Genomic DNA, 24,312 nt, shown 5'->3' on the forward strand with positions numbered 1-24,312 from the left:
GCTTAAATGCCCTTCCATTTATGACTTTATTGGTCAAAATATGAAGTTCTTCACTAAGTATATCATCTTCTTATCCAAAAATTATCCTCTTTTACTAGGGGAATGAGGACCTATAATCGATTTACTGACACCTCATGGACACCAGGCACCAGATTTTCTGAGACAGCAGTGAACAGGATCTTAGCAGATGTTTAATTAAGTTTGCTCACTCAACTCTAAATTGTTCAAAATCAAAACCTGAATTGCATTTTCTTTTCGGCTAAACGTTCCAAGCTGTGGAAGGAGCTATGTTGGACTCTTTTCTAAAACATCAGCCTTGAAACAATTTTAATAAAGCTTCTGTAGCCAAAGAAATTAAATTCTCATGAGAAGTCACTAAAACTACGAATGTGAGGTCAAGGAAACTTCCCGAAACTCTAGAATTTAAGTAGGATACGCCATATACACTATTAAAAACCCACTTAGAGAAGTTGGCAACGCTATGCTATTTTCTTTGGGAATAAGGAAATCTAATGCAGACTCTGTCCTCAGAAGGAAACCAGACACAGGATTTTTAAGACAAGAGAGGATTTGGAGCTTAAAGATTTTTCTTTGGATTGATACACTAATGTTGACATTGTTGTGTGATAATTACTAAATTGTAAAATTTTGACTTATTTAAAGAAGCTGTGACTAAAGCCGAGTTTGTGAATATTTTTAAAACATCACTTTTTGCCTACATATTTTTCTCGATACAATTCATCTTCTGGTGAATAAATTCTTCATTGGAACTATGTAAACAAAGTCACTCATGCCGACTCTTCTAAATTAAAATTAATTGCACCTGGAAAGGCCGGGGATTGAACCCGGGGCCTCATACATGCAAAGCATGCGCTCTACCACTGAGCTACATCCCCATTACATTGCTGCAGCATTACAGAACACGACACACAAATAGAACCTCGGCTCATTCGAAAAAATAGCCTTGTCTATTTTTTTTTAATAAAGTTCGTCTGAGGACTGTAGATTGCAAAATAGTTAAAAGCCTCAGATGTATATTAACAGAGGTAATAGTTGGACACATTTAACCACATCCAATGATTGTTTAGGACTCCTAGCCTACGTATGGTAACTTAGTGTCAATTGTTATATCAGATGGCTTAAATGCCCTTCCATTTATGACTTTATTGGTCAAAATATGAAGTTCTTCACTAAGTATATCATCTTCTTATCCAAAAATTATCCTCTTTTACTCGGGGAATGAGGACCTATAATCGATTTACTGACACCTCATGGACACCAGGCACCAGATTTTCTGAGACAGCAGTGAACAGGATCTTAGCAGATGTTTAATTAAGTTTGCTCACTCAACTCTAAATTGTTCAAAATCAAAACCTGAATTGCATTTTCTTTTCGGCTAAACGTTCCAAGCTGTGGAAGGAGCTATGTTGGACTCTTTTCTAAAACATCAGCCTTGAAACAATTTTAATAAAGCTTCTGTAGCCAAAGAAATGAAATTCTCATGAGAAGTCACTAAAACTACGAATGTGAGGTCAAGGAAACTTCCCGAAACGCTAGAATTTAAGTAGGATACGCCATATACACTATTAAAAACCCACTTAGAGAAGTTGGCAACGCTATGCTATTTTCTTTGGGAATAAGGAAATCTAATGCAGACTCTGTCCTCAGAAGGAAACCAGACACAGGATTTTTAAGACAAGAGAGGATTTGGAGCTTAAAGATTTTTCTTTGGATTGATACACTAATGTTGACATTGTTGTGTGATAATTACTAAATTGTAAAATTTTGACTTATTTAAAGAAGCTGTGACTAAAGCCGAGTTTGTGAATATTTTGAAAACATCACTTTTTGCCTACATATTTTTCTCGATACAATTCATCTTCTGGTGAATAAATTCTTCATTGGAACTATGTAAACAAAGTCACTCATGCCGACTCTTCTAAATTAAAATTAATTGCACCTGGAAATGCCAGGGATTGAACCCGGGGCCTCATACATGCAAAGCATGCGCTCTACCACTGAGCTACATCCCCATTACATTGCTGCAGCATTACAGAACACGACACACAAATAGAACCTCGGCTCATTCGAAAAAATAGCCTTGTCTATTTTTTTTTAATAAAGTTCGTCTGAGGACTGTAGATTGCAAAATAGTTAAAAGCCTCAGATGTATATTAACAGAGGTAATAGTTGGACACATTTAACCACATCCAATGATTGTTTAGGACTCCTAGCCTACGTATGGTAACTTAGTGTCAATTGTTATATCAGATGGCTTAAATGCCCTTCCATTTATGACTTTATTGGTCAAAATATGAAGTTCTTCACTAAGTATATCATCTTCTTATCCAAAAATTATCCTCTTTTACTAGGGGAATGAGGACCTATAATCGATTTACTGACACCTCATGGACACCAGGCACCAGATTTTCTGAGACAGCAGTGAACAGGATCTTAGCAGATGTTTAATTAAGTTTGCTCACTCAACTCTAAATTGTTCAAAATCAAAACCTGAATTGCATTTTCTTTTCGGCTAAACGTTCCAAGCTGTGGAAGGAGCTATGTTGGACTCTTTTCTAAAACATCAGCCCTGAAACAATTTTAATAAAGCTTCTGTAGCCAAAGAAATGAAATTCTCATGAGAAGTCACTAAAACTACAAATGTGAGGTCAAGGAAACTTCCCGAAACTCTAGAATTTAAGTAGGATACGCCATATACACTATTAAAAACCCACTTAGAGATGTTGGCAACGCTATGCTATTTTCTTTGGGAATAAGGAAATCTAATGCAGACTCTGTCCTCAGAAGGAAACCAGACACAGGATTTTTAAGACAAGAGAGGATTTGGAGCTTAAAGATTTTTCTTTGGATTGATACACTAATGTTGACATTGTTGTGTGATAATTACTAAATTGTAAAATTTTGACTTATTTAAAGAAGCTGTGACTAAAGCCGAGTTTGTGAATATTTTTAAAACATCACTTTTTGCCTACATATTTTTCTCGATACAATTCATCTTCTGGTGAATAAATTCTTCATTGGAACTATGTAAACAAAGTCACTCATGCCGACTCTTCTAAATTAAAATTAATTGCACCTGGAAATGCCGGGGATTGAACCCGGGGCCTCATACATGCAAAGCATGCGCTATACCACTGAGCTACATCCCCATTACATTGCTGCAGCATTACAGAACACGACACACAAATAGAACCTCGGCTCATTCGAAAAAATAGCCTTGTCTATTTTTTTTTAATAAAGTTCGTCTGAGGACTGTAGATTGCAAAATAGTTAAAAGCCTCAGATGTATATTAACAGAGGTAATAGTTGGACACATTTAACCACATCCAATGATTGTTTAGGACTCCTAGCCTACGTATGGTAACTTAGTGTCAATTGTTATATCAGATGGCTTAAATGCCCTTCCATTTATGACTTTATTGGTCAAAATATGAAGTTCTTCACTAAGTATATCATCTTCTTATCCAAAAATTATCCTCTTTTACTCGGGGAATGAGGACCTATAATCGATTTACTGACACCTCATGGACACCAGGCACCAGATTTTCTGAGACAGCAGTGAACAGGATCTTAGCAGATGTTTAATTAAGTTTGCTCACTCAACTCTAAATTGTTCAAAATCAAAACCTGAATTGCATTTTCTTTTCGGCTAAACGTTCCAAGCTGTGGAAGGAGCTATGTTGGACTCTTTTCTAAAACATCAGCCTTGAAACAATTTTAATAAAGCTTCTGTAGCCAAAGAAATGAAATTCTCATGAGAAGTCACTAAAACTACGAATGTGAGGTCAAGGAAACTTCCCGAAACGCTAGAATTTAAGTAGGATACGCCATATACACTATTAAAAACCCACTTAGAGAAGTTGGCAACGCTATGCTATTTTCTTTGGGAATAAGGAAATCTAATGCAGACTCTGTCCTCAGAAGGAAACCAGACACAGGATTTTTAAGACAAGAGAGGATTTAGAGCTTAAAGATTTTTCTTTGGATTGATACACTAATGTTGACATTGTTGTGTGATAATTACTAAATTGTAAAATTTTGACTTATTTAAAGAAGCTGTGACTAAAGCCGAGTTTGTGAATATTTTGAAAACATCACTTTTTGCCTACATATTTTTCTCGATACAATTCATCTTCTGGTGAATAAATTCTTCATTGGAACTATGTAAACAAAGTCACTCATGCCGACTCTTCTAAATTAAAATTAATTGCACCTGGAAATGCCAGGGATTGAACCCGGGGCCTCATACATGCAAAGCATGCGCTCTACCACTGAGCTACATCCCCATTACATTGCTGCAGCATTACAGAACACGACACACAAATAGAACCTCGGCTCATTCGAAAAAATAGCCTTGTCTATTTTTTTTAAATAAAGTTCGTCTGAGGACTGTAGATTGCAAAATAGTTAAAAGCCTCAGATGTATATTAACAGAGGTAATAGTTGGACACATTTAACCACATCCAATGATTGTTTAGGACTCCTAGCCTACGTATGGTAACTTAGTGTCAATTGTTATATCAGATGGCTTAAATGCCCTTCCATTTATGACTTTATTGGTCAAAATATGAAGTTCTTCACTAAGTATATCATCTTCTTATCCAAAAATTATCCTCTTTTACTCGGGGAATGAGGACCTATAATCGATTTACTGACACCTCATGGACACCAGGCACCAGATTTTCTGAGACAGCAGTGAACAGGATCTTAGCAGATGTTTAATTAAGTTTGCTCACTCAACTCTAAATTGTTCAAAATCAAAACCTGAATTGCATTTTCTTTTCGGCTAAACGTTCCAAGCTGTGGAAGGAGCTATGTTGGACTCTTTTCTAAAACATCAGCCCTGAAACAATTTTAATAAAGCTTCTGTAGCCAAAGAAATGAAATTCTCATGAGAAGTCACTAAAACTACAAATGTGAGGTCAAGGAAACTTCCCGAAACTCTAGAATTTAAGTAGGATACGCCATATACACTATTAAAAACCCACTTAGAGATGTTGGCAACGCTATGCTATTTTCTTTGGGAATAAGGAAATCTAATGCAGACTCTGTCCTCAGAAGGAAACCAGACACAGGATTTTTAAGACAAGAGAGGATTTGGAGCTTAAAGATTTTTCTTTGGATTGATACACTAATGTTGACATTGTTGTGTGATAATTACTAAATTGTAAAATTTTGACTTATTTAAAGAAGCTGTGACTAAAGCCGAGTTTGTGAATATTTTTAAAACATCACTTTTTGCCTACATATTTTTCTCGATACAATTCATCTTCTGGTGAATAAATTCTTCATTGGAACTATGTAAACAAAGTCACTCATGCCGACTCTTCTAAATTAAAATTAATTGCACCTGGAAATGCCGGGGATTGAACCCGGGGCCTCATACATGCAAAGCATGCGCTCTACCACTGAGCTACATCCCCATTACATTGCTGCAGCATTACAGAACACGACACACAAATAGAACCTTGGCTCATTCGAAAAAATAGCCTTGTCTATTTTTTTTTAATAAAGTTCGTCTGAGGACTGTAGATTGCAAAATAGTTAAAAGCCTCAGATGTATATTAACAGAGGTAATAGTTGGACACATTTAACCACATCCAATGATTGTTTAGGACTCCTAGCCTACGTATGGTAACTTAGTGTCAATTGTTATATCAGATGGCTTAAATGCCCTTCCATTTATGACTTTATTGGTCAAAATATGAAGTTCTTCACTAAGTATATCATCTTCTTATCCAAAAATTATCCTCTTTTACTAGGGGAATGAGGACCTATAATCGATTTACTGACACCTCATGGACACCAGGCACCAGATTTTCTGAGACAGCAGTGAACAGGATCTTAGCAGATGTTTAATTAAGTTTGCTCACTCAACTCTAAATTGTTCAAAATCAAAACCTGAATTGCATTTTCTTTTCGGCTAAACGTTCCAAGCTGTGGAAGGAGCTATGTTGGACTCTTTTCTAAAACATCAGCCCTGAAACAATTTTAATAAAGCTTCTGTAGCCAAAGAAATGAAATTCTCATGAGAAGTCACTAAAACTACAAATGTGAGGTCAAGGAAACTTCCCGAAACTCTAGAATTTAAGTAGGATACGCCATATACACTATTAAAAACCCACTTAGAGATGTTGGCAACGCTATGCTATTTTCTTTGGGAATAAGGAAATCTAATGCAGACTCTGTCCTCAGAAGGAAACCAGACACAGGATTTTTAAGACAAGAGAGGATTTGGAGCTTAAAGATTTTTCTTTGGATTGATACACTAATGTTGACATTGTTGTGTGATAATTACTAAATTGTAAAATTTTGACTTATTTAAAGAAGCTGTGACTAAAGCCGAGTTTGTGAATATTTTGAAAACATCACTTTTTGCCTACATATTTTTCTTGATACAATTCATCTTCTGGTGAATAAATTCTTCATTGGAACTATGTAAACAAAGTCACTCATGCCGACTCTTCTAAATTAAAATTAATTGCACCTGGAAATGCCGGGGATTGAACCCGGGGCCTCATACATGCAAAGCATGCGCTCTACCACTGAGCTACATCCCCATTACATTGCTGCAGCATTACAGAACACGACACACAAATAGAACCTCGGCTCATTCGAAAAAATAGCCTTGTCTATTTTTTTTTTAATAAAGTTCGTCTGAGGACTGTAGATTGCAAAATAGTTAAAAGCCTCAGATGTATATTAACAGAGGTAATAGTTGGACACATTTAACCACATCCAATGATTGTTTAGGACTCCTAGCCTACGTATGGTAACTTAGTGTCAATTGTTATATCAGATGGCTTAAATGCCCTTCCATTTATGACTTTATTGGTCAAAATATGAAGTTCTTCACTAAGTATATCATCTTCTTATCCAAAAATTATCCTCTTTTACTAGGGGAATGAGGACCTATAATCGATTTACTGACACCTCATGGACACCAGGCACCATATTTTCTGAGACAGCAGTGAACAGGATCTTAGCAGATGTTTAATTAAGTTTGCTCACTCAACTCTAAATTGTTCAAAATCAAAACCTGAATTGCATTTTCTTTTCGGCTAAACGTTCCAAGCTGTGGAAGGAGCTATGTTGGACTCTTTTCTAAAACATCAGCCCTGAAACAATTTTAATAAAGCTTCTGTAGCCAAAGAAATGAAATTCTCATGAGAAGTCACTAAAACTACAAATGTGAGGTCAAGGAAACTTCCCGAAACTCTAGAATTTAAGTAGGATACGCCATATACACTATTAAAAACCCACTTAGAGATGTTGGCAACGCTATGCTATTTTCTTTGGGAATAAGGAAATCTAATGCAGACTCTGTCCTCAGAAGGAAACCAGACACAGGATTTTTAAGACAAGAGAGGATTTGGAGCTTAAAGATTTTTCTTTGGATTGATACACTAATGTTGACATTGTTGTGTGATAATTACTAAATTGTAAAATTTTGACTTATTTAAAGAAGCTGTGACTAAAGCCGAGTTTGTGAATATTTTGAAAACATCACTTTTTGCCTACATATTTTTCTTGATACAATTCATCTTCTGGTGAATAAATTCTTCATTGGAACTATGTAAACAAAGTCACTCATGCCGACTCTTCTAAATTAAAATTAATTGCACCTGGAAATGCCGGGGATTGAACCCGGGGCCTCATACAAGCGAAGCATGCGCTCTACCACTGAGCTACATCCCCATTACATTGCTACAGTTGTACAGAACACGACACACAAATAGAACCTCGGCTAATTCGAAAAAATAACCTTGTCGATTTTTTTTTAATAAAGTTCGTCTGAGGACTGTAGATTGCAAAATAGTTAAAAGCCTCAGATGTATATTAACAGAGGTAATAGTTGGACACATTTAACCACATCCAATGATTGTTTAGGACTCCTAGCCTACGTATGGTAACTTAGTGTCAATTGTTATATCAGATGGCTTAAATGCCCTTCCATTTATGACTTTATTGGTCAAAATATGAAGTTCTTCACTAAGTATATCATCTTCTTATCCAAAAATTATCCTCTTTTACTCGGGGAATGAGGACCTATAATCGATTTACTGACACCTCATGGACACCAGGCACCAGATTTTCTGAGACAGCAGTGAACAGGATCTTAGCAGATGTTTAATTAAGTTTGCTCACTCAACTCTAAATTGTTCAAAATCAAAACCTGAATTGCATTTTCTTTTCGGCTAAACGTTCCAAGCTGTGGAAGGAGCTATGTTGGACTCTTTTCTAAAACATCAGCCTTGAAACAATTTTAATAAAGCTTCTGTAGCCAAAGAAATGAAATTCTCATGAGAAGTCACTAAAACTACGAATGTGAGGTCAAGGAAACTTCCCGAAACTCTAGAATTTAAGTAGGATACGCCATATACACTATTAAAAACCCACTTAGAGAAGTTGGCAACGCTATGCTATTTTCTTTGGGAATAAGGAAATCTAATGCAGACTCTGTCCTCAGAAGGAAACCAGACACAGGATTTTTAAGACAAGAGAGGATTTGGAGCTTAAAGATTTTTCTTTGGATTGATACACTAATGTTGACATTGTTGTGTGATAATTACTAAATTGTAAAATTTTGACTTATTTAACCCCTTAAGGACCAAACTTCTGAAATAAAAGGGAATCACGACATGTCACACACGTCATGTGTCCTTAAGGGGTTAAAGAAGCTGTGACTAAAGCCGAGTTTGTGAATATTTTGAAAACATCACTTTTTGCCTACATATTTTTCTCGATACAATTCATCTTCTGGTGAATAAATTCTTCATTGGAACTATGTAAACAAAGTCACTCATGCCGACTCTTCTAAATTAAAATTAATTGCACCTGGAAATGCCGGGGATTGAACCCGGGGCCTCATACATGCAAAGCATGCGCTCTACCACTGAGCTACATCCCCATTACATTGCTGCAGCATTACAGAACACGACACACAAATAGAACCTCGGCTCATTCGAAAAAATAGCCTTGTCTATTTTTTTTTAATAAAGTTCGTCTGAGGACTGTAGATTGCAAAATAGTTAAAAGCCTCAGATGTATATTAACAGAGGTAATAGTTGGACACATTTAACCACATCCAATGATTGTTTAGGACTCCTAGCCTACGTATGGTAACTTAGTGTCAATTGTTATATCAGATGGCTTAAATGCCCTTCCATTTATGACTTTATTGGTCAAAATATGAAGTTCTTCACTAAGTATATCATCTTCTTATCCAAAAATTATCCTCTTTTACTCGGGGAATGAGGACCTATAATCGATTTACTGACACCTCATGGACACCAGGCACCAGATTTTCTGAGACAGCAGTGAACAGGATCTTAGCAGATGTTTAATTAAGTTTGCTCACTCAACTCTAAATTGTTCAAAATCAAAACCTGAATTGCATTTTCTTTTCGGCTAAACGTTCCAAGCTGTGGAAGGAGCTATGTTGGACTCTTTTCTAAAACATCAGCCTTGAAACAATTTTAATAAAGCTTCTGTAGCCAAAGAAATGAAATTCTCATGAGAAGTCACTAAAACTACGAATGTGAGGTCAAGGAAACTTCCCGAAACGCTAGAATTTAAGTAGGATACGCCATATACACTATTAAAAACCCACTTAGAGAAGTTGGCAACGCTATGCTATTTTCTTTGGGAATAAGGAAATCTAATGCAGACTCTGTCCTCAGAAGGAAACCAGACACAGGATTTTTAAGACAAGAGAGGATTTGGAGCTTAAAGATTTTTCTTTGGATTGATACACTAATGTTGACATTGTTGTGTGATAATTACTAAATTGTAAAATTTTGACTTATTTAAAGAAGCTGTGACTAAAGCCGAGTTTGTGAATATTTTGAAAACATCACTTTTTGCCTACATATTTTTCTCGATACAATTCATCTTCTGGTGAATAAATTCTTCATTGGAACTATGTAAACAAAGTCACTCATGCCGACTCTTCTAAATTAAAATTAATTGCACCTGGAGATGCCGGGGATTGAACCCGGGGCCTCATACATGCAAAGCATGCGCTCTACCACTGAGCTACATCCCCATTACATTGCTGCAGCATTACAGAACACGACACACAAATAGAACCGCGGCTCATTCGAAAAAATAGCCTTGTCTATTTTTTTTTAATAAGGTTCGTCTGAGGACTGTAGATTGCAAAATAGTTAAAAGCCTCAGATGTATATTAACAGAGGTAATAGTTGGACACATTTAACCACATCCAAGGATTGTTTAGGACTCCTAGCCTACGTATGGTAACTTAGTGTTATTGTTATATCAGATGGCTTAAATGCCCTTCCATTTATGACTTTATTGGTCAAAATATGAAGTTCTTCACTAAGTATATCATCTTCTTATCCAAAAATTATCCTCTTTTACTCGGGGAATGAGGACCTATAATCGATTTACTGACACCTCATGGACACCAGGCACCAGATTTTCTGAGACAGCAGTGAACAGGATCTTAGCAGATGTTTAATTAAGTTTGCTCACTCAACTCTAAATTGTTCAAAATCAAAACCTGAATTGCATTTTCTTTTCGGCTAAACGTTCCAAGCTGTGGAAGGAGCTATGTTGGACTCTTTTCTAAAACATCAGCCTTGAAACAATTTTAATAAAGCTTCTGTAGCCAAAGAAATGAAATTCTCATGAGAAGTCACTAAAACTACGAATGTGAGGTCAAGGAAACTTCCCGAAACTCTAGAATTTAAGTAGGATACGCCATATACACTATTAAAAACCCACTTAGAGAAGTTGGCAACGCTATGCTATTTTCTTTGGGAATAAGGAAATCTAATGCAGACTCTGTCCTCAGAAGGAAACCAGACACAGGATTTTTAAGACAAGAGAGGATTTGGAGCTTAAAGATTTTTCTTTGGATTGATACACTAATGTTGACATTGTTGTGTGATAATTACTAAATTGTAAAATTTTGACTTATTTAAAGAAGCTGTGACTAAAGCCGAGTTTGTGAATATTTTTAAAACATCACTTTTTGCCTACATATTTTTCTCGATACAATTCATCTTCTGGTGAATAAATTCTTCATTGGAACTATGTAAACAAAGTCACTCATGCCGACTCTTCTAAATTAAAATTAATTGCACCTGGAAATGCCGGGGATTGAACCCGGGGCCTCATACATGCAAAGCATGCGCTCTACCACTGAGCTACATCCCCATTACATTGCTGCAGCATTACAGAACACGACACACAAATAGAACCTCGGCTCATTCGAAAAAATAGCCTTGTCTATTTTTTTTTAATAAAGTTCGTCTGAGGACTGTAGATTGCAAAATAGTTAAAAGCCTCAGATGTATATTAACAGAGGTAATAGTTGGACACATTTAACCACATCCAATGATTGTTTAGGACTCCTAGCCTATGTATGGTAACTTAGTGTCAATTGTTATATCAGATGGCTTAAATGCCCTTCCATTTATGACTTTATTGGTCAAAATATGAAGTTCTTCACTAAGTATATCATCTTCTTATCCAAAAATTATCCTCTTTTACTCGGGGAATGAGGACCTATAATCGATTTACTGACACCTCATGGACACCAGGCACCAGATTTTCTGAGACAGCAGTGAACAGGATCTTAGCAGATGTTTAATTAAGTTTGCTCACTCAACTCTAAATTGTTCAAAATCAAAACCTGAATTGCATTTTCTTTTCGGCTAAACGTTCCAAGCTGTGGAAGGAGCTATGTTGGACTCTTTTCTAAAACATCAGCCTTGAAACAATTTTAATAAAGCTTCTGTAGCCAAAGAAATGAAATTCTCATGAGAAGTCACTAAAACTACGAATGTGAGGTCAAGGAAACTTCCCGAAACTCTAGAATTTAAGTAGGATACGCCATATACACTATTAAAAACCCACTTAGAGAAGTTGGCAACGCTATGCTATTTTCTTTGGGAATAAGGAAATCTAATGCAGACTCTGTCCTCAGAAGGAAACCAGACACAGGATTTTTAAGACAAGAGAGGATTTGGAGCTTAAAGATTTTTCTTTGGATTGATACACTAATGTTGACATTGTTGTGTGATAATTACTAAATTGTAAAATTTTGACTTATTTAAAGAAGCTGTGACTAAAGCCGAGTTTGTGAATATTTTGAAAACATCACTTTTTGCCTACATATTTTTCTCGATACAATTCATCTTCTGGTGAATAAATTCTTCATTGGAACTATGTAAACAAAGTCACTCATGCCGACTCTTCTAAATTAAAATTAATTGCACCTGGAAATGCCGGGGATTGAACCCGGGGCCTCATACATGCAAAGCATGCGCTCTACCACTGAGCTACATCCCCATTACATTGCTGCAGCATTACAGAACACGACACACAAATAGAACCTCGGCTCATTCGAAAAAATAGCCTTGTCTATTTTTTTTTAATAAAGTTCGTCTGAGGACTGTAGATTGCAAAATAGTTAAAAGCCTCAGATGTATATTAACAGAGGTAATAGTTGGACACATTTAACCACATCCAATGATTGTTTAGGACTCCTAGCCTACGTATGGTAACTTAGTGTCAATTGTTATATCAGATGGCTTAAATGCCCTTCCATTTATGACTTTATTGGTCAAAATATGAAGTTCTTCACTAAGTATATCATCTTCTTATCCAAAAATTATCCTCTTTTACTAGGGGAATGAGGACCTATAATCGATTTACTGACACCTCATGGACACCAGGCACCAGATTTTCTGAGACAGCAGTGAACAGGATCTTAGCAGATGTTTAATTAAGTTTGCTCACTCAACTCTAAATTGTTCAAAATCAAAACCTGAATTGCATTTTCTTTTCGGCTAAACGTTCCAAGCTGTGGAAGGAGCTATGTTGGACTCTTTTCTAAAACATCAGCCTTGAAACAATTTTAATAAAGCTTCTGTAGCCAAAGAAATTAAATTCTCATGAGAAGTCACTAAAACTACGAATGTGAGGTCAAGGAAACTTCCCGAAACTCTAGAATTTAAGTAGGATACGCCATATACACTATTAAAAACCCACTTAGAGAAGTTGGCAACGCTATGCTATTTTCTTTGGGAATAAGGAAATCTAATGCAGACTCTGTCCTCAGAAGGAAACCAGACACAGGATTTTTAAGACAAGAGAGGATTTGGAGCTTAAAGATTTTTCTTTGGATTGATACACTAATGTTGACATTGTTGTGTGATAATTACTAAATTGTAAAATTTTGACTTATTTAAAGAAGCTGTGACTAAAGCCGAGTTTGTGAATATTTTGAAAACATCACTTTTTGCCTACATATTTTTCTCGATACAATTCATCTTCTGGTGAATAAATTCTTCATTGGAACTATGTAAACAAAGTCACTCATGCCGACTCTTCTAAATTAAAATTAATTGCACCTGGAGATGCCGGGGATTGAACCCGGGGCCTCATACATGCAAAGCATGCGCTCTACCACTGAGCTACATCCCCATTACATTGCTACAGCATTACAGAACACGACACACAAATAGAACCGCGGCTCATTCGAAAAAATAGCCTTGTCTATTTTTTTTTAATAAGGTTCGTCTGAGGACTGTAGATTGCAAAATAGTTAAAAGCCTCAGATGTATATTAACAGAGGTAATAGTTGGACACATTTAACCACATCCAAGGATTGTTTAGGACTCCTAGCCTACGTATGGTAACTTAGTGTTATTGTTATATCAGATGGCTTAAATGCCCTTCCATTTATGACTTTATTGGTCAAAATATGAAGTTCTTCACTAAGTATATCATCTTCTTATCCAAAAATTATCCTCTTTTACTCGGGGAATGAGGACCTATAATCGATTTACTGACACCTCATGGACACCAGGCACCAGATTTTCTGAGACAGCAGTGAACAGGATCTTAGCAGATGTTTAATTAAGTTTGCTCACTCAACTCTAAATTGTTCAAAATCAAAACCTGAATTGCATTTTCTTTTCGGCTAAACGTTCCAAGCTGTGGAAGGAGCTATGTTGGACTCTTTTCTAAAGCATCAGCCTTGAAACAATTTTAATAAAGCTTCTGTAGCCAAAGAAATGAAATTCTCATGAGAAGTCACTAAAACTACGAATGTGAGGTCATGGAAACTTCCCGAAACTCTAGAATTTAAGTAGGATACGCCATATACACTATTAAAAACCCACTTAGAGAAGTTGGCAACGCTATGCTATTTTCTTTGGGAATAAGGAAATCTAATGCAGACTCTGTCCTCAGAAGGAAACCAGACACAGGATTTTTAAGACAAGAGAGGATTTGGAGCTTAAAGATTTTTCTTTGGATTGATACACTAATGTTGACATTGTTGTGTGATAATTACTAAATTGTAAAATTTTGACTTATTTAAAGAAGCTGTGACTAAAGCCGAGTTTGTGAATATTTTTAAAACATCACTTTTTGCCTACATATTTTTCTCGATACAATTCATCTTCTGGTGAATAAATTCTTCATTGGAACTATGTAAACAAAGTCACTCATGCCGACTCTTCTAAATTAAAATTAATTGCACCTGGAAATGCCGGGGATTGAACCCGGGGCCTCATACATGCAAAGCATGCGCTCTACCACTGAGCTACATCCCCATTACATTGCTGCAGCATTACAGAACACGACACACAAATAGAACCTCGGCTCATTCGAAAAAATAGCCTTGTCTATTTTTTTTTAATAAAGTTCGTCTGAGGACTGTAGATTGCAAAATAGTTAAAAGCCTCAGATGTATATTAACAGAGGTAATAGTTGGACACATTTAACCACATCCAATGATTGTTTAGGACTCCTAGCCTATGTATGGTAACTTAGTGTCAATTGTTATATCAGATGGCTTAAATGCCCTTCCATTTATGACTTTATTGGTCAAAATATGAAGTTCTTCACTAAGTATATCATCTTCTTATCCAAAAATTATCCTCTTTTACTCGGGGAATGAGGACCTATAATCGATTTACTGACACCTCATGGACACCAGGCACCAGATTTTCTGAGACAGCAGTGAACAGGATCTTAGCAGATGTTTAATTAAGTTTGCTCACTCAACTCTAAATTGTTCAAAATCAAAACCTGAATTGCATTTTCTTTTCGGCTAAACGTTCCAAGCTGTGGAAGGAGCTATGTTGGACTCTTTTCTAAAACATCAGCCTTGAAACAATTTTAATAAAGCTTCTGTAGCCAAAGAAATGAAATTCTCATGAGAAGTCACTAAAACTACGAATGTGAGGTCAAGGAAACTTCCCGAAACTCTAGAATTTAAGTAGGATACGCCATATACACTATTAAAAACCCACTTAGAGAAGTTGGCAACGCTATGCTATTTTCTTTGGGAATAAGGAAATCTAATGCAGACTCTGTCCTCAGAAGGAAACCAGACACAGGATTTTTAAGACAAGAGAGGATTTGGAGCTTAAAGATTTTTCTTTGGATTGATACACTAATGTTGACATTGTTGTGTGATAATTACTAAATTGTAAAATTTTGACTTATTTAACCCCTTAAGGACCAAACTTCTGAAATAAAAGGGAATCACGACATGTCACACACGTCATGTGTCCTTAAGGGGTTAAAGAAGCTGTGACTAAAGCCGAGTTTGTGAATATTTTGAAAACATCACTTTTTGCCTACATATTTTTCTCGATACAATTCATCTTCTGGTGAATAAATTCTTCATTGGAACTATGTAAACAAAGTCACTCATGCCGACTCTTCTAAATTAAAATTAATTGCACCTGGAAATGCCGGGGATTGAACCCGGGGCCTCATACATGCAAAGCATGCGCTCTACCACTGAGCTACATCCCCATTACATTGCTGCAGCATTACAGAACACGACACACAAATAGAACCTCGGCTCATTCGAAAAAATAGCCTTGTCTATTTTTTTTTAATAAAGTTCGTCTGAGGACTGTAGATTGCAAAATAGTTAAAAGCCTCAGATGTATATTAACAGAGGTAATAGTTGGACACATTTAACCACATCCAATGATTGTTTAGGACTCCTAGCCTACGTATGGTAACTTAGTGTCAATTGTTATATCAGATGGCTTAAATGCCCTTCCATTTATGACTTTATTGGTCAAAATATGAAGTTCTTCACTAAGTATATCATCTTCTTATCCAAAAATTATCCTCTTTTACTAGGGGAATGAGGACCTATAATCGATTTACTGACACCTCATGGACACCAGGCACCAGATTTTCTGAGACAGCAGTGAACAGGATCTTAGCAGATGTTTAATTAAGTTTGCTCACTCAACTCTAAATTGTTCAAAATCAAAACCTGAATTGCATTTTCTTTTCGGCTAAACGTTCCAAGCTGTGGAAGGAGCTATGTTGGACTCTTTTCTAAAACATCAGCCTTGAAACAATTTTAATAAAGCTTCTGTAGCCAAAGAAATTAAATTCTCATGAGAAGTCACTAAAACTACGAATGTGAGGTCAAGGAAACTTCCCGAAACTCTAGAATTTAAGTAGGATACGCCATATACACTATTAAAAACCCACTTAGAGAAGTTGGCAACGCTATGCTATTTTCTTTGGGAATAAGGAAATCTAATGCAGACTCTGTCCTCAGAAGGAAACCAGACACAGGATTTTTAAGACAAGAGAGGATTTGGAGCTTAAAGATTTTTCTTTGGATTGATACACTAATGTTGACATTGTTGTGTGATAATTACTAAATTGTAAAATTTTGACTTATTTAAAGAAGCTGTGACTAAAGCCGAGTTTGTGAATATTTTTAAAACATCACTTTTTGCCTACATATTTTTCTCGATACAATTCATCTTCTGGTGAATAAATTCTTCATTGGAACTATGTAAACAAAGTCACTCATGCCGACTCTTCTAAATTAAAATTAATTGCACCTGGAAATGCCGGGGATTGAACCCGGGGCCTCATACATGCAAAGCATGCGCTCTACCACTGAGCTACATCCCCATTACATTGCTGCAGCATTACAGAACACGACACACAAATAGAACCTCGGCTCATTCGAAAAAATAGCCTTGTCTATTTTTTTTTAATAAAGTTCGTCTGAGGACTGTAGATTGCAAAATAGTTAAAAGCCTCAGATGTATATTAACAGAGGTAATAGTTGGACACATTTAACCACATCCAATGATTGTTTAGGACTCCTAGCCTATGTATGGTAACTTAGTGTCAATTGTTATATCAGATGGCTTAAATGCCCTTCCATTTATGACTTTATTGGTCAAAATATGAAGTTCTTCACTAAGTATATCATCTTCTTATCCAAAAATTATCCTCTTTTACTCGGGGAATGAGGACCTATAATCGATTTACTGACACCTCATGGACACCAGGCACCAGATTTTCTGAGACAGCAGTGAACAGGATCTTAGCAGATGTTTAATTAAGTTTGCTCACTCAACTCTAAATTGTTCAAAATCAAAACCTGAATTGCATTTTCTTTTCGGCTAAACGTTCCAAGCTGTGGAAGGAGCTATGTTGGACTCTTTTCTAAAACATCAGCCTTGAAACAATTTTAATAAAGCTTCTGTAGCCAAAGAAATGAAATTCTCATGAGAAGTCACTAAAACTACGAATGTGAGGTCAAGGAAACTTCCCGAAACTCTAGAATTTAAGTAGGATACGCCATATACACTATTAAAAACCCACTTAGAGAAGTTGGCAACGCTATGCTATTTTCTTTGGGAATAAGGAAATCTAATGCAGACTCTGTCCTCAGAAGGAAACCAGACACAGGATTTTTAAGACAAGAGAGGATTTGGAGCTTAAAGATTTTTCTTTGGATTGATACACTAATGTTGACATTGTTGTGTGATAATTACTAAATTGTAAAATTTTGACTTATTTAAAGAAGCTGTGACTAAAGCCGAGTTTGTGAATATTTTGAAAACATCACTTTTTGCCTACATATTTTTCTCGATACAATTCATCTTCTGGTGAATAAATTCTTCATTGGAACTATGTAAACAAAGTCACTCATGCCGACTCTTCTAAATTAAAATTAATTGCACCTGGAAATGCCGGGGATTGAACCCGGAGCCTCATACATGCAAAGCATGCGCTCTACCACTGAGCTACATCCCCATTACATTGCTGCAGCATTACAGAACACGACACACAAATAGAACCTCGGCTCATTCGAAAAAATAGCCTTGTCTATTTTTTTTTAATAAAGTTCGTCTGAGGACTGTAGATTGCAAAATAGTTAAAAGCCTCAGATGTATATTAACAGAGGTAATAGTTGGACACATTTAACCACATCCAATGATTGTTTAGGACTCCTAGCCTACGTATGGTAACTTAGTGTCAATTGTTATATCAGATGGCTTAAATGCCCTTCCATTTATGACTTTATTGGTCAAAATATGAAGTTCTTCACTAAGTATATCATCTTCTTATCCAAAAATTATCCTCTTTTACTAGGGGAATGAGGACCTATAATCGATTTACTGACACCTCATGGACACCAGGCACCAGATTTTCTGAGACAGCAGTGAACAGGATCTTAGCAGATGTTTAATTAAGTTTGCTCACTCAACTCTAAATTGTTCAAAATCAAAACCTGAATTGCATTTTCTTTTCGGCTAAACGTTCCAAGCTGTGGAAGGAGCTATGTTGGACTCTTTTCTAAAACATCAGCCTTGAAACAATTTTAATAAAGCTTCTGTAGCCAAAGAAATTAAATTCTCATGAGAAGTCACTAAAACTACGAATGTGAGGTCAAGGAAACTTCCCGAAACTCTAGAATTTAAGTAGGATACGCCATATACACTATTAAAAACCCACTTAGAGAAGTTGGCAACGCTATGCTATTTTCTTTGGGAATAAGGAAATCTAATGCAGACTCTGTCCTCAGAAGGAAACCAGACACAGGATTTTTAAGACAAGAGAGGATTTGGAGCTTAAAGATTTTTCTTTGGATTGATACACTAATGTTGACATTGTTGTGTGATAATTACTAAATTGTAAAATTTTGACTTATTTAAAGAAGCTGTGACTAAAGCCGAGTTTGTGAATATTTTTAAAACATCACTTTTTGCCTACATATTTTTCTCGATACAATTCATCTTCTGGTGAATAAATTCTTCATTGGAACTATGTAAACAAAGTCACTCATGCCGACTCTTCTAAATTAAAATTAATTGCACCTGGAGATGCCGGGGATTGAACCCGGGGCCTCATACATGCAAAGCATGCGCTCTACCACTGAGCTACATCCCCATTACATTGCTGCAGCATTACAGAACACGACACACAAATAGAACCGCGGCTCATTCGAAAAAATAGCCTTGTCTATTTTTTTTTAATAAGGTTCGTCTGAGGACTGTAGATTGCAAAATAGTTAAAAGCCTCAGATGTATATTAACAGAGGTAATAGTTGGACACATTTAACCACATCCAAGGATTGTTTAGGACTCCTAGCCTACGTATGGTAACTTAGTGTTATTGTTATATCAGATGGCTTAAATGCCCTTCCATTTATGACTTTATTGGTCAAAATATGAAGTTCTTCACTAAGTATATCATCTTCTTATCCAAAAATTATCCTCTTTTACTCGGGGAATGAGGACCTATAATCGATTTACTGACACCTCATGGACACCAGGCACCAGATTTTCTGAGACAGCAGTGAACAGGATCTTAGCAGATGTTTAATTAAGTTTGCTCACTCAACTCTAAATTGTTCAAAATCAAAACCTGAATTGCATTTTCTTTTCGGCTAAACGTTCCAAGCTGTGGAAGGAGCTATGTTGGACTCTTTTCTAAAACATCAGCCTTGAAACAATTTTAATAAAGCTTCTGTAGCCAAAGAAATGAAATTCTCATGAGAAGTCACTAAAACTACGAATGTGAGGTCAAGGAAACTTCCCGAAACTCTAGAATTTAAGTAGGATACGCCATATACACTATTAAAAACCCACTTAGAGAAGTTGGCAACGCTATGCTATTTTCTTTGGGAATAAGGAAATCTAATGCAGACTCTGTCCTCAGAAGGAAACCAGACACAGGATTTTTAAGACAAGAGAGGATTTGGAGCTTAAAGATTTTTCTTTGGATTGATACACTAATGTTGACATTGTTGTGTGATAATTACTAAATTGTAAAATTTTGACTTATTTAAAGAAGCTGTGACTAAAGCCGAGTTTGTGAATATTTTTAAAACATCACTTTTTGCCTACATATTTTTCTCGATACAATTCATCTTCTGGTGAATAAATTCTTCATTGGAACTATGTAAACAAAGTCACTCATGCCGACTCTTCTAAATTAAAATTAATTGCACCTGGAAATGCCGGGGATTGAACCCGGGGCCTCATACATGCAAAGCATGCGCTCTACCACTGAGCTACATCCCCATTACATTGCTGCAGCATTACAGAACACGACACACAAATAGAACCTCGGCTCATTCGAAAAAATAGCCTTGTCTATTTTTTTTTAATAAAGTTCGTCTGAGGACTGTAGATTGCAAAATAGTTAAAAGCCTCAGATGTATATTAACAGAGGTAATAGTTGGACACATTTAACCACATCCAATGATTGTTTAGGACTCCTAGCCTATGTATGGTAACTTAGTGTCAATTGTTATATCAGATGGCTTAAATGCCCTTCCATTTATGACTTTATTGGTCAAAATATGAAGTTCTTCACTAAGTATATCATCTTCTTATCCAAAAATTATCCTCTTTTACTCGGGGAATGAGGACCTATAATCGATTTACTGACACCTCATGGACACCAGGCACCAGATTTTCTGAGACAGCAGTGAACAGGATCTTAGCAGATGTTTAATTAAGTTTGCTCACTCAACTCTAAATTGTTCAAAATCAAAACCTGAATTGCATTTTCTTTTCGGCTAAACGTTCCAAGCTGTGGAAGGAGCTATGTTGGACTCTTTTCTAAAACATCAGCCTTGAAACAATTTTAATAAAGCTTCTGTAGCCAAAGAAATGAAATTCTCATGAGAAGTCACTAAAACTACGAATGTGAGGTCAAGGAAACTTCCCGAAACTCTAGAATTTAAGTAGGATACGCCATATACACTATTAAAAACCCACTTAGAGAAGTTGGCAACGCTATGCTATTTTCTTTGGGAATAAGGAAATCTAATGCAGACTCTGTCCTCAGAAGGAAACCAGACACAGGATTTTTAAGACAAGAGAGGATTTGGAGCTTAAAGATTTTTCTTTGGATTGATACACTAATGTTGACATTGTTGTGTGATAATTACTAAATTGTAAAATTTTGACTTATTTAAAGAAGCTGTGACTAAAGCCGAGTTTGTGAATATTTTGAAAACATCACTTTTTGCCTACATATTTTTCTCGATACAATTCATCTTCTGGTGAATAAATTCTTCATTGGAACTATGTAAACAAAGTCACTCATGCCGACTCTTCTAAATTAAAATTAATTGCACCTGGAAATGCCGGGGATTGAACCCGGGGACTCATACATGCAAAGCATGCGCTCTACCACTGAGCTACATCCCCATTACATTGCTGCAGCATTACAGAACACGACACACAAATAGAACCTCGGCTCATTCGAAAAAATAGCCTTGTCTATTTTTTTTTAATAAAGTTCGTCTGAGGACTGTAGATTGCAAAATAGTTAAAAGCCTCAGATGTATATTAACAGAGGTAATAGTTGGACACATTTAACCACATCCAATGATTGTTTAGGACTCCTAGCCTACGTATGGTAACTTAGTGTCAATTGTTATATCAGATGGCTTAAATGCCCTTCCATTTATGACTTTATTGGTCAAAATATGAAGTTCTTCACTAAGTATATCATCTTCTTATCCAAAAATTATCCTCTTTTACTCGGGGAATGAGGACCTATAATCGATTTACTGACACCTCATGGACACCAGGCACCAGATTTTCTGAGACAGCAGTGAACAGGATCTTAGCAGATGTTTAATTAAGTTTGCTCACTCAACTCTAAATTGTTCAAAATCAAAACCTGAATTGCATTTTCTTTTCGGCTAAACGTTCCAAGCTGTGGAAGGAGCTATGTTGGACTCTTTTCTAAAACATCAGCCTTGAAACAATTTTAATAAAGCTTCTGTAGCCAAAGAAATGAAATTCTCATGAGAAGTCACTAAAACTACGAATGTGAGGTCAAGGAAACTTCCCGAAACTCTAGAATTTAAGTAGGATACGCCATATACACTATTAAAAACCCACTTAGAGAAGTTGGCAACGCTATGCTATTTTCTTTGGGAATAAGGAAATCTAATGCAGACTCTGTCCTCAGAAGGAAACCAGACACAGGATTTTTAAGACAAGAGAGGATTTGGAGCTTAAAGATTTTTCTTTGGATTGATACACTAATGTTGACATTGTTGTGTGATAATTACTAAATTGTAAAATTTTGACTTATTTAACCCCTTAAGGACCAAACTTCTGAAATAAAAGGGAATCACGACATGTCACACACGTCATGTGTCCTTAAGGGGTTAAAGAAGCTGTGACTAAAGCCGAGTTTGTGAATATTTTGAAAACATCACTTTTTGCCTACATATTTTTCTCGATACAATTCATCTTCTGGTGAATAAATTCTTCATTGGAACTATGTAAACAAAGTCACTCATGCCGACTCTTCTAAATTAAAATTAATTGCACCTGGAAATGCCGGGGATTGAACCCGGGGCCTCATACATGCAAAGCATGCGCTCTACCACTGAGCTACATCCCCATTACATTGCTGCAGCATTACAGAACACGACACACAAATAGAACCTCGGCTCATTCGAAAAAATAGCCTTGTCTATTTTTTTTTAATAAAGTTCGTCTGAGGACTGTAGATTGCAAAATAGTTAAAAGCCTCAGATGTATATTAACAGAGGTAATAGTTGGACACATTTAACCACATCCAATGATTGTTTAGGACTCCTAGCCTACGTATGGTAACTTAGTGTCAATTGTTATATCAGATGGCTTAAATGCCCTTCCATTTATGACTTTATTGGTCAAAATATGAAGTTCTTCACTAAGTATATCATCTTCTTATCCAAAAATTATCCTCTTTTACTCGGGGAATGAGGACCTATAATCGATTTACTGACACCTCATGGACACCAGGCACCAGATTTTCTGAGACAGCAGTGAACAGGATCTTAGCAGATGTTTAATTAAGTTTGCTCACTCAACTCTAAATTGTTCAAAATCAAAACCTGAATTGCATTTTCTTTTCGGCTAAACGTTCCAAGCTGTGGAAGGAGCTATGTTGGACTCTTTTCTAAAACATCAGCCTTGAAACAATTTTAATAAAGCTTCTGTAGCCAAAGAAATGAAATTCTCATGAGAAGTCACTAAAACTACGAATGTGAGGTCAAGGAAACTTCCCGAAACTCTAGAATTTAAGTAGGATACGCCATATACACTATTAAAAACCCACTTAGAGAAGTTGGCAACGCTATGCTATTTTCTTTGGGAATATGGAAATCTAATGCAGACTCTGTCCTCAGAAGGAAACCAGACACAGGATTTTTAAGACAAGAGAGGATTTGGAGCTTAAAGATTTTTCTTTGGATTGATACACTAATGTTGACATTGTTGTGTGATAATTACTAAATTGTAAAATTTTGACTTATTTAAAGAAGCTGTGACTAAAGCCGAGTTTGTGAATATTTTGAAAACATCACTTTTTGCCTACATATTTTTCTCGATACAATTCATCTTCTGGTGAATAAATTCTTCATTGGAACTATGTAAACAAAGTCACTCATTCCGACTCTTCTAAATTAAAATTAATTGCACCTGGAGATGCCGGGGATTGAACCCGGGGCCTCATACATGCAAAGCATGCGCTCTACCATGGAGCTACATCCCCATTACCTTGCTGCAGCATTACAGAACACGACACACAAATAGAACCTCGGCTCATTCGAAAAAATAGCCTTGTCTATTTTTTTTTAATAAAGTTCGTCTGAGAACTGTAGATTGCAAAATAGTTAAAAGCCTCAGATGTATATTAACAGAGGTAATAGTTGGACACATTTAACCACATCCAATGATTGTTTAGGACTCCTAGCCTACGTATGGTAACTTAGTGTCAATTGTTATATCAGATGGCTTAAATGCCCTTCCATTTATGACTTTATTGGTCAAAATATGAAGTTCTTCACTAAGTATATCATCTTCTTATCCAAAAATTATCCTCTTTTACTCGGGGAATGAGGACCTATAATCGATTTACTGACACCTCATGGACACCAGGCACCAGATTTTCTGAGACAGCAGTGAACAGGATCTTAGCAGATGTTTAATTAAGTTTGCTCAC

At 36.1% G+C, this 24,312-nt stretch overlaps 18 non-coding genes across 18 annotated transcripts; all 18 read right to left on the reverse strand.

Annotated features, from left to right (window-relative positions):
* Window positions 1–1,961: 1,961 nt before the first annotated feature.
* TRNAA-UGC (transfer RNA alanine (anticodon UGC)) lies at window positions 1,962–2,033 on the reverse strand. The gene has a single exon. It is a non-coding gene; the product is annotated as a tRNA-Ala (tRNA).
* Window positions 2,034–4,235: 2,202 nt separating this feature from the next.
* On the reverse strand, window positions 4,236–4,307 carry TRNAA-UGC (transfer RNA alanine (anticodon UGC)). Its single transcript has one exon. It is a non-coding gene; the product is annotated as a tRNA-Ala (tRNA).
* A 1,065-nt stretch (window positions 4,308–5,372) lies between these two features.
* Window positions 5,373–5,444, reverse strand: TRNAA-UGC (transfer RNA alanine (anticodon UGC)). Its single transcript has one exon. It is a non-coding gene; the product is annotated as a tRNA-Ala (tRNA).
* A 1,065-nt stretch (window positions 5,445–6,509) lies between these two features.
* On the reverse strand, window positions 6,510–6,581 carry TRNAA-UGC (transfer RNA alanine (anticodon UGC)). The gene has a single exon. It is a non-coding gene; the product is annotated as a tRNA-Ala (tRNA).
* A 1,066-nt stretch (window positions 6,582–7,647) lies between these two features.
* TRNAA-CGC (transfer RNA alanine (anticodon CGC)) lies at window positions 7,648–7,719 on the reverse strand. Its single transcript has one exon. It is a non-coding gene; the product is annotated as a tRNA-Ala (tRNA).
* Window positions 7,720–8,860: 1,141 nt separating this feature from the next.
* TRNAA-UGC (transfer RNA alanine (anticodon UGC)) lies at window positions 8,861–8,932 on the reverse strand. The gene has a single exon. It is a non-coding gene; the product is annotated as a tRNA-Ala (tRNA).
* Window positions 8,933–9,997: 1,065 nt separating this feature from the next.
* On the reverse strand, window positions 9,998–10,069 carry TRNAA-UGC (transfer RNA alanine (anticodon UGC)). The gene has a single exon. It is a non-coding gene; the product is annotated as a tRNA-Ala (tRNA).
* A 1,064-nt stretch (window positions 10,070–11,133) lies between these two features.
* Window positions 11,134–11,205, reverse strand: TRNAA-UGC (transfer RNA alanine (anticodon UGC)). Its single transcript has one exon. It is a non-coding gene; the product is annotated as a tRNA-Ala (tRNA).
* A 1,065-nt stretch (window positions 11,206–12,270) lies between these two features.
* On the reverse strand, window positions 12,271–12,342 carry TRNAA-UGC (transfer RNA alanine (anticodon UGC)). The gene has a single exon. It is a non-coding gene; the product is annotated as a tRNA-Ala (tRNA).
* Window positions 12,343–13,407: 1,065 nt separating this feature from the next.
* On the reverse strand, window positions 13,408–13,479 carry TRNAA-UGC (transfer RNA alanine (anticodon UGC)). The gene has a single exon. It is a non-coding gene; the product is annotated as a tRNA-Ala (tRNA).
* Window positions 13,480–14,543: 1,064 nt separating this feature from the next.
* On the reverse strand, window positions 14,544–14,615 carry TRNAA-UGC (transfer RNA alanine (anticodon UGC)). Its single transcript has one exon. It is a non-coding gene; the product is annotated as a tRNA-Ala (tRNA).
* Window positions 14,616–15,756: 1,141 nt separating this feature from the next.
* Window positions 15,757–15,828, reverse strand: TRNAA-UGC (transfer RNA alanine (anticodon UGC)). The gene has a single exon. It is a non-coding gene; the product is annotated as a tRNA-Ala (tRNA).
* Window positions 15,829–16,893: 1,065 nt separating this feature from the next.
* On the reverse strand, window positions 16,894–16,965 carry TRNAA-UGC (transfer RNA alanine (anticodon UGC)). The gene has a single exon. It is a non-coding gene; the product is annotated as a tRNA-Ala (tRNA).
* A 1,065-nt stretch (window positions 16,966–18,030) lies between these two features.
* Window positions 18,031–18,102, reverse strand: TRNAA-UGC (transfer RNA alanine (anticodon UGC)). The gene has a single exon. It is a non-coding gene; the product is annotated as a tRNA-Ala (tRNA).
* A 1,065-nt stretch (window positions 18,103–19,167) lies between these two features.
* Window positions 19,168–19,239, reverse strand: TRNAA-UGC (transfer RNA alanine (anticodon UGC)). The gene has a single exon. It is a non-coding gene; the product is annotated as a tRNA-Ala (tRNA).
* A 1,064-nt stretch (window positions 19,240–20,303) lies between these two features.
* Window positions 20,304–20,375, reverse strand: TRNAA-UGC (transfer RNA alanine (anticodon UGC)). Its single transcript has one exon. It is a non-coding gene; the product is annotated as a tRNA-Ala (tRNA).
* A 1,065-nt stretch (window positions 20,376–21,440) lies between these two features.
* TRNAA-UGC (transfer RNA alanine (anticodon UGC)) lies at window positions 21,441–21,512 on the reverse strand. Its single transcript has one exon. It is a non-coding gene; the product is annotated as a tRNA-Ala (tRNA).
* Window positions 21,513–22,653: 1,141 nt separating this feature from the next.
* TRNAA-UGC (transfer RNA alanine (anticodon UGC)) lies at window positions 22,654–22,725 on the reverse strand. The gene has a single exon. It is a non-coding gene; the product is annotated as a tRNA-Ala (tRNA).
* Between the last annotated feature and the right edge of the window lie 1,587 nt (window positions 22,726–24,312).

Source organism: Pelobates fuscus, chromosome 12 (assembly GCF_036172605.1).
Source record: "Pelobates fuscus isolate aPelFus1 chromosome 12, aPelFus1.pri, whole genome shotgun sequence".
Lineage (NCBI taxonomy): Eukaryota > Metazoa > Chordata > Amphibia > Anura > Pelobatidae > Pelobates > Pelobates fuscus.